Source organism: Ictidomys tridecemlineatus, chromosome 5, assembly GCF_052094955.1.
Source record: "Ictidomys tridecemlineatus isolate mIctTri1 chromosome 5, mIctTri1.hap1, whole genome shotgun sequence".
NCBI lineage: Eukaryota > Metazoa > Chordata > Mammalia > Rodentia > Sciuridae > Ictidomys > Ictidomys tridecemlineatus.
In genome coordinates, this window is record NC_135481.1 from 97,517,482 (window position 1) to 97,526,792 (window position 9,311).

The following is a 9,311-nucleotide window of genomic DNA, read 5'->3' on the forward strand; positions in this document are numbered from 1 at the left end:
AGATTTTGGAGTACCAGGCTGACCACACTAAACCCTTAACAGGGTGCTCTCCAGGGAGGAGGGTCTTCTTGAGGAGGATGGAGAGATCAAATAGATCTTTGCGGTATCGGTAGTGACATATGTTTTTAAAGAATAAAATTGACATATTATTTGTGATATTAAAAATAACTTAAAGGCTGGGTGGTATGGCCTATGCCTGTAATTCAGTGGCTCAGGAGGCTGAGGCAGGAGGATCACTAGTTCAAAGCCAGCCTCAGAAACTTAGTGAGGCCCTCAGCAACTCAGTGAGACCCTGTCTCTAAATAAAATACAAAAAAGGGCTGTGGATGTGGCTCAGTGGTTAAACACCCCTGGGTTCAATCCCTGGGGCCCAAACAAGACAAAAGAAAACAAAACACCTTAAAACTATTTACAGAATCATACTTATTTTTTATAATACAGCAGTTAGAGCCACATGAGAGCAGAGAGTGCTCCGCCAGACTCTAATGAAGAATCAGATGGAATTTGAAGGAGTGCCATGTTGGGAAGCTTTCCTGAGGAAGTGCCTTCTAGCTGAGTTTCAGATGACTGTGTGTGTGTGTGTGTGTGTGTGTGTGTGTCAACAAAACTGAGGAGTTTTGATGCAGGAGGGAACGGGATTTCCTGGCAGAGGAGACAGCCTGAGCAAAGGCCCTGGAGAGGTGTGGGCACTAAATATTTCAGGCAGCGAGAGAAGACAAGTGAGAAAAGAAATTAAAAAGAGAGGAACGGCCTGGGAGGAGCTGGAGAGCAGGCAGGGGTCAGACTTCATGCAGTCTTCAGGCGGAGGCAAGGACGGAGAGTTTAAGGCTAAGAGTAACGTGAACAGCTGAGCAAGATGAAAACTGAAAATGCTGCTGGCGCCATCAAAATCCCTGAAATTACTAGCAAGGGTTGGGTTACCATGGTGCAAGGAAAATCCGAGACAGAGACCGGAAGTTTGATGTGTCTTTCAAAATGGATCCATCTGAAGCCCAGGACCAGAATAAGACACTCAGAGGGAGAATGTGCATGTGAGCGATGGTTTTGATTTTGCCACTGTTGCTATTTTTATGAAGGGAGAGATTTCTGCAAAGACATCTCCACAAGGATGCTCATCACAGCGCTGTAGTTATGACAACAGAAAGAAGAAACGAAATATCCAATAACGGATCAATTAATCAAACTATGGGATACCCAAAAGATGCGATACAATTCAGTAATTAAAATTCATACTGTAAGCCAGGCACTGTGTGGCACACGCTTGTAATCCCAGCGGCAAAGGAGGCTGAGGCAGGAGGATTGCAAGTTCAAAGCCAGCCTCAGCAACTTAGGCCCTGAGCAACTTAGGGAGACCCTGTCTCAAAATAAGAATATAACAAGGGTTGGGGATGTGGCTCAGTGGTTAAGTGCCCCTGAGTTCAATCTCTGGTACCAAAATAATGATGATAATAATAATATTGTAGTCTATCTAATGTCATGGGAAACTGTCTATACACTACATTAGATTTAAAAAGAAAATTACAGTCCAGTGTAGTGGTGCACACCTATAATCCAGCAATTTGGGAGGCTGAGACAAGAGGATCTCAAGTTAAAGACCAGCCTCAGCAATTTAGTAAGACCCTCTGCAACTTAATAAGATCCTATCTCAAAATAAATTTTAAAAAAGGACTGAGGGTGTAGCTCAATAGTAAGGCAACCCTGAGTTCAATCCCCAGCATCAAAAGAAAAAAAAAAACAAAAAAATAAAAGGTATATTATAATCTCATTTAGGTATCAAAAATTAAGTGCATGTGGCAGGATATTTCCTCTGCCCTTTTTTTTTCTTCTCTGTCTTCATCCTGATAAGTCTTTTGATATAATGCTGCATAGTAAAATTTATGCCAAAGAACATGATCCTCTTTATCAAAAGAGAGACTTATTTGTCTTGTAGATGCACTATGTGGGAACACAGGAGGATCTACTGCATTTCCCCAGGATAGAGTTGGGAGTTGGGGGAAGAGGAGAAGGATGAGAGAGAGAGCAGGGGAAAAGGCTTCTTGCTCCCATCTAGGCCAATTTTGTAGCAATGCTGGGAAAAAAGTACATTGCTTTTTCTCTGGATTTTTGGAGAATTTGTAATAAAGATTATAAGAAAGATTTTGGGAAAAAAAATCACTAGAAAAAAAAAAAGAAAGATTTGGGGTGGAAATATTGAAGGAAGACATGTCCACTCATTATCTGAAACAAGAGGCTGCATTTACTGCTTGCTAAAGCGTGGGAGAGCTGCACTTGCAAGGCACAGCATCTCTGAGCAAAGCTGAGAATCAGTCTCATAAAGCAGTTCTCCCTTATCCGTAGAAATAGGTTCCAATGTCCCTAGTGGTGCCTGAAACTGTGGATAGTACCAAACACCTTAAACCAGCACTGTGATACTACTACTGTACATCTGATAACCAATTCAGCGACTAAGTAACTAACAGGTGGGTAGCACATACAATGTGGATACACTGGAAGGGATAATTCACATCCTGGGTGGGACAGAGCTGAGTGGTACAAATTTCATCACTTTTCTCAGAACAGCTTGCAATTTAAAACTTAGGAATTATTTATTTCTGGAATTTTTCAATTTAGTATTTACTGTTTGTATGACTACAAGTAACTGAAAACTTGGCAAGCAAAACTGCAGATAAGGGGGATTACTGTGGAGGTTTTGGGGAAGTGTGGAGTTCAGGGACTGGTCAACTTTTTTGCTTGATCTTTGGCCCTGGGAGCACAGTCACTGGAGTTAGGCTACTGCCAACTGGTTGTTTTCAGAAGCATGGGGCGATGACTGATTGTGTGGTTTTGGGAGCCTGGTTACTTAACCAAGTGGCCATATAAACCAGTTTTATAATCGGTACTAAGAGTTACTTGTTATCCTAGCTTCATAACAATTAATCTTTCCTAAGAGGATGGGAATGTTTTATTCTCAGGGGGAAGGGAGGTGGGTGGCAGACAAATCTACACACACATAAAAACAAAAGCCTGGTGAAGGCCCTGTGTAGCCCTGGCTGCTGGAGCTCATCCGGACTGGTCAGGGCTAGTCTCTAAGAAAAGATCCTATAGGCTTGGGGGTGGGGGGGCCTCCAGGATTTGGATTTGGATGTGACTGGAGTCCCAGCCACTCCTCAGCTCCCTGTTTCCAGCTGCTCTGGGGACAGGAGTAGGGGGTGGGGGAGCAGCTCCAGGGTTTGCCCTGGCTGGACCCCCTTCCTGCATCACCACCTCTCCTGCATCATGAGCTCCATGACCCCACAGGCCCGGCACTGGTGCACGGTGACCACATGTGGACCACATGTGAACCTGAGCCCGCTGCGCCTCCCTCCCTCAGCGCTGGGCTTCTGTGTGTGCACACGCAGTGGGCAGCCAGCCGAGGCCAGCTGTCAGCCCCTGACCCTCTAGGAGGCTGGGGCGGGAATTCCTCTGGCGGATTTCTCACCCCCTCAGGACTTCCTTCCAGCCTGTCTGGCAAGTGGGAAGGCTCCAGGGGTTCAGGGAAGGACGGCTTCACCACTCCGGGCTGGGGCCACCAGGCATCACCATGTCTGTAAACACCAGCACCGTCACCGTCACCGTGGGCTGGGTGGTTGGGAGCAGCTGAGGCTCCTGTTACCATGGTGCCTGTGTGGTAACTTGGGTGGCCTGGGCTGGCTGGCTGGGGGCTGGGCCTTAGAGGACAGAGGAGAGGGAAGGGGGGAGCAGGGGGGTGCCTGACTGGGGACAGTGTGGAGTGATCTCGCAGTGGGAAAAGGAAGTCCATGTGGAGGGAGCACCCTGTCCCCGCCACCCAACTCTGTGACAGCCTCCACCTCCTCTCCTCCTGCCTGGCCTGACCCTCGATTTCCTCAGGGACTAGAAACACACCATCTTTCTGGCCTAGAGCCCCCGAGGTGTGGCCTCATGTGCCTCAGTCACAGCCAATGTCAGGGGGAGGGGCGTGCTCAGGCTCCCCTCAGGAAAGAGAAGGGTCACGCTCCTCCAGGAAAACAGCTGCTGGGCTCTGGTGCTGACAGACAGCCATCTTTCCACACCAAGCCTCCGTCCCGTCGCCGCCCAGTCTGGAGCCCTTCATGTCCCCCCAGAGAGTGTGGAGGGGCCTTTTCTGCTGATCCACCCGGACCCACCTCGCAGATGGTCTGGCCCTTGGAGCCGGAGCTGGGTTCGATTCTCTCTCGGTTCTTGTGGACACATTTGAAAATTCTGGCTCACTTCTGGACGACCGGGGCCTCGGCTTCTTCGTTTGTAAAATGAGGAGGTGAAAATGTGGGGATTTTCTCTCAGCCCAGAATTCCATGTCAGGTTTCTCTTCAAATAAACACAAAACCTCTGCGCTTTCCATCACCCAGCAAAGGCCAGACGCCCCGACATCAGTCAAGCGAACTACCTAAGACCCCTGTCCAGCTGTGGGAGTCCCCACCTCTGGACTTAGTGGGTTATCTCCACCTGGAACTGGGCTTCCCCCTGTCATCACCAAAGTGACTTTGTATTCTTTAAGACACAGCTCACATGCCACCCAATTTTCTTCCTTTCTTTTACAATCTGATCCTTCCTTCCTTCCTTCCTTCCTTTCTTATTTTTTTGGTGCTGGGGGATTGAGCCCTGGGCCTTCCACATGTGTGGCCAGGACTTTCCCCCTGAGCTCTAACCTGGGCTTATGGAGTGAGTATCTTTTAAAGAGCACCAGTGCCTTCAGCCTTAAGAAAGCAGAAGGACTCCCCCAAAGTCCTTCTTTCACTCCCCATATTATCTTTTTCCTTTTTTTTTTTTTTTTTCAATTTTTGGTACCAGGGATTGAAGCAGGGGTGCTTAACTACTGAGCCACATCCCCAGCTCTTTTTCTTTTTTATTTTGAGACAGATCTTGCCAAGTTGTTTAGAGTCTTGCTAACTCGCTGAGGCTGCTTTGAACTCAACGATCCTCCTGCCTCAGCCTCCCAAGAGCTGAGATTACAGGTGTGGGCCACCGTGCCTGGCACTCCCCATATTACCTTATCATAGGCTCCGCAGCAAAATCCCTGACTCCTTCTCTAGTTCCAGACTTTTGTTTATTTCCCTCTCCCCACTGGCCTCTCTCCTAGTTCTTAGGTTGATCAACAGCCTCTCAGCTACGACCTCTTTACTTCTTGCAGAATAGACTTTTCTTTGGGGAAGGCTGGAAGACTTCTGGATTTTAATCTATTTTGCCCCTTTACACACATATCCACTACAAAATACCTAGACTTAGAAGACTTGAAAAATACTCCTGGATGGGTGAATGTTCAGAGTAACCAGTCTATGCACTGAATTCCCTACTTTTCTCTATCCTTGGTCCTTCCTAGAACAATCCACCATAATTGGTTGCTTGGATTTGTCACAGCCTTCTAAGTGATATTTGTACCTCCGTTCTTGTGTCCTTAGAGATCATTATCCACATAGTGGACACAGTGATCCTTTAAAAATGTACCTAATGTCACTGGGTGCAGTAGCTTATGCCTGTAATCCAAGAGACTCCAGAAGCTGAGGCAGGAGGATGGCAAGTTTGAGACCAGCCTCAGCAATGTAGTGAGGCCCTAAGCAGCTTAGAGAAAGCCTGTCTCAAAATAAAAAATAAAAGGGCTCAGGATGTGGCTCAGGGGTTGAACGCCTCTGGATTAAATCCCCAGTACTCTCCCGGCAACCAAAATGTACTTAATGTCACTTTGTTCTCCTGCTGGAGAACTTCAAGTGGTTTCCCTTCATATTACAGCAAACTCGACACAGCTCATATCCCTTCCTCCCTCACTCATCCTGTGCCAGCCACACGGAGATCCCTTCTGGGCCTTTACATCAGCAGTGCTCTCTGTTTGGATGACTCTTATCCTGATCATCACATGACTATAATGTCATGTCAGAAGTGTCACCTCCACAGAGAGATGGAGGTATACAGTACCCTCCTCTGAATGCTGTCTCTTCACCTTCCCTGTTTTTCTGTTCTGGTTACCTATTATTGCATGAACACCTGCCCAATACGATTTGTTATAGTATCCCATCATTCTGTGGGTTAGGAAATCAATCAGAACTCAGGGGGAACCACTCAGCTTTGCTCTGTGAGGTCTGGGATCTTAGCTGAGATGGCCACAATGACTGAGCATTTGACCTCTTCTCCCCATCTCCACATGGTCAACTTGAGCTTCCTTCCAACATGGCAAACTCAGCTGGTGGTTGACTTCATATAGAGCTGTGTTTCAAGAGACCATAGCAGAATTGCCAGTGTTTCTCTCTCTCTCTCTCTCTCTCTCTCTCTCTCTCCACTGGGGATTTAATCCAGGGACACTTTACCATTGAGATATATCCTCAGCCTTTTTATTTTATTTTATTACTTTTTATTTTGAGACAGGATCTCGCTAAGTTACTGAGAGCCTTGCTAAATTGCTGAGACTGACCTCAAATTTGTGACCTCCTTCCTGAGCCTTCCAAATCGCTGGAATTATAGGCATGTACCACCATACCTGGTGCACCAGTGCTCTTGAAAGCTAGGATTGGAATCATTTCAAAGGGACCAGGCCCTCCTGGATGCAAAGAGAGGGAACAGAGAGATCACCTCTGGACCAAAGTGTCACGTCCATCCCTAATATGCCTTAACCACACTTTGGCAACAGGGTATTTTCTTGTTAATTCATTTCACATGGGTGACCTGCTTATTGAGTAAACAGTAGGGTACAAACTTGTTTTTTATTTTGTGTTGTTTATCTCCCATCATTACTTCTAGGTGAACTGTGTTGTTGCTCCTTTTTCTGTTCCTTAAAGAATTTTGGGCAAAACTTCTAATGTCCTTGACACTTGAATGTATTGAAATGACCAGCCTCTCCTAAGCTGGTCCATCCAGTTTAAGATCCTTTTCCTGCCCCAGGCAGGGCCTGGATTTGGTGCAGGGGCTCCACGAGGGGTGTGTCCTGCCCCTGTACCCCTCCTGCCTTTTTCTCAGTCCCTTTCTCTTCTTTCACACACAATGCAGGAGAGGACAGCGGGGGATCGGGGGAAGTCCTTCTCAGCTATGCCGTTTCTTCTCTGGCTATGCATGCACCTGCATGACGAGGAAGCCAACCCTCTGTGGGCTCACTGCAGGCCCACGCTGCACCACCGTCCCCTGATGTGGGAGATCACTTCCAGCTCCCTGTCTGACACCCTCACTCCGCTGTACCCCACAGGGCTCCTTCTCAGGAGAACATGGGCCAAACAGCCCAAGGACATTCTATCATGTTCATCTGCTCCTGCTGGCTGCCCCAAAGGGTTCCCTCTCCGTCCCTCTTCCATTCTGTACAACCCTGGCTCCCCATCCAGATGGCACATGGGAAAATCCAGCCCCAGGGACAGGAAGGAAAAGGGCTGTACCCCAGGACTCCAGCGACCTTGTCTCCCCACTTCCCCTTCCTGGGCTGCTGCTTATAGAGCCGAGGAAGGAGAGCTGGGTGGTGTCTACATGTCACAGAATGACTTCAGCCCTCTCTTAACAAATCCCATGGGCAAATGTGTCCAGCCCCAAATCATTTCTTTGTTTTAGAATTTGTGGTCCTCAGGGCTGGGGATGTAGCTCAGTGGTAGAGCTGCTTGCTTAGAACACACAAAGACCTGGGTTCAATCCCCAGCATTGGGGGGGGGGGGGAAGGAGGTGCTCAAAAGCCCCTTCTTCCTTAGCTCTGAGTCTAGTCACCAGCTTAAGCATATAAAGAGCCAAGAGCCACCTCATACCCTCTAACGCCCACTTGGGGTCTGTCTCTCCACTGGAATGTGACGGTGAGAACTAGTCCTTATGCATTTGATTCCACACTGGCACCTCAGTGCCTGGGACGGTGTCTGTAACCCAGGCGGAGGCTCCCTAATGGGTGTCAAACAAATAAAAAGATCCCTTTCCTTTAGGACCCAATGATCTGAATGGACTGACAATGTGGTTGAGTGGACCCGCCAGTTCCTTTCAGTTCCTCTCCTACTTGTTCCTGCTGCAGGGCTCCTGGCCAAGGATGTGGGATTTTGCTCCTGATCTCCGGGAGCCGCCCTGGTTTGTCTGGGTCTTTACAGGAGGCTGCCCTCTGTGTGAGAGACCTCAGGGAGCTGAAAGTCTTGATGATGCCCAGGGCAGGGCCAGGGTCCTCCGAGCTGAGCTGGAGGCCTGGCCAAGGGGAAGGCTACTCTCAGTCGGTCAAAGGCAAACAGAGCAGCTGCAGACAAAGCGTAGAGCAGCAGGAAAGTGCATTTCTTCTGCTAAGAGTGTCCCCTGGGGCTGACCCACACCCTCCCTGTGATCACCAGCCAGGAGCACATTCAGACCAGAGTGTCCTTGAGAGGCCCAGGCCGCAGTGAAGAGACCGCCAAGGGCCTGAGAAGGTCGCTCCACCCTGCCAGGCCCTTCATGGCCCCCCTCCAAAGTCGGAGGCGGGTCCTATGTGTTTCAGACTCAAATGAGGAACTGGGGCCAAGGAGAGAACGGGGAACCCCCTTCTACCAATACCCATGACATAAAAGGACACATACAACTTGAGGGTCAGAAGCACATGGGAGTCCAACAGTAAGTGGTTTGGACTCAAAAATAGAGGGGAACATTTTTTCATGCCAAGGTACTAAGGAGGTAGGCAGAGGAAATTGGGAAGTAAAGGAAGAAGAAATTGGCAGAGAACCCCTGCTTCTAGCAGCCTGAGCAGGTGGAGATACTGCGGTTCAGTGCCCTGGGGTCCAGGTCAGGAGGTGTCCCTGCAGCCTGAGGAGTCTGGGAGCTCCATTCACCCGGGGTCTAGAGGGCCAGGCCCTGTGCTGGGTGGGGTAGGGTGGCTCTGGGGCAGAAGGGGACCATTGAATTTTATGGTGTTCAGAGGTGGCTAGGGCCAGGCCTCTCCCCAACTTTGGGGTAAGACTACATCTGGGAGCCCCTCATTGGGGAAGGTGTGGACCTAGGGTGCTGTGGGAGTGGGCCTGAGCAAGCCCCAGGGCAGCCCTGGAATAGCCTATATAGAAAAGGTCTCCACGATGACCCAGGACACAGAGACTGGAGCCTGGGGACTCTGAGAATGTGTCCAAGTGGGAGGACTTGCAGAGTTGGAGACGTGGTCCTGGCCTCTGAGTCCCACCCAGTTCGATGTCCTCTGGCTCCATCTGTCATTTCAACTTCTTGGGCCTCCGCTTCTCCGCTGTCAAAGGAAGGAGGCAGGAGAACGCCACCTCGCTGTGCTGCAACCTGGGCAGGTTTTCTCAGATGGGAAACTGAGGCTCCGAGGTGGCCCTGCGCTCTGCCCGTTTTCCGCTCCTGCCCACTGCTCCCAGCACACACGACCCTGGACAGGCTGC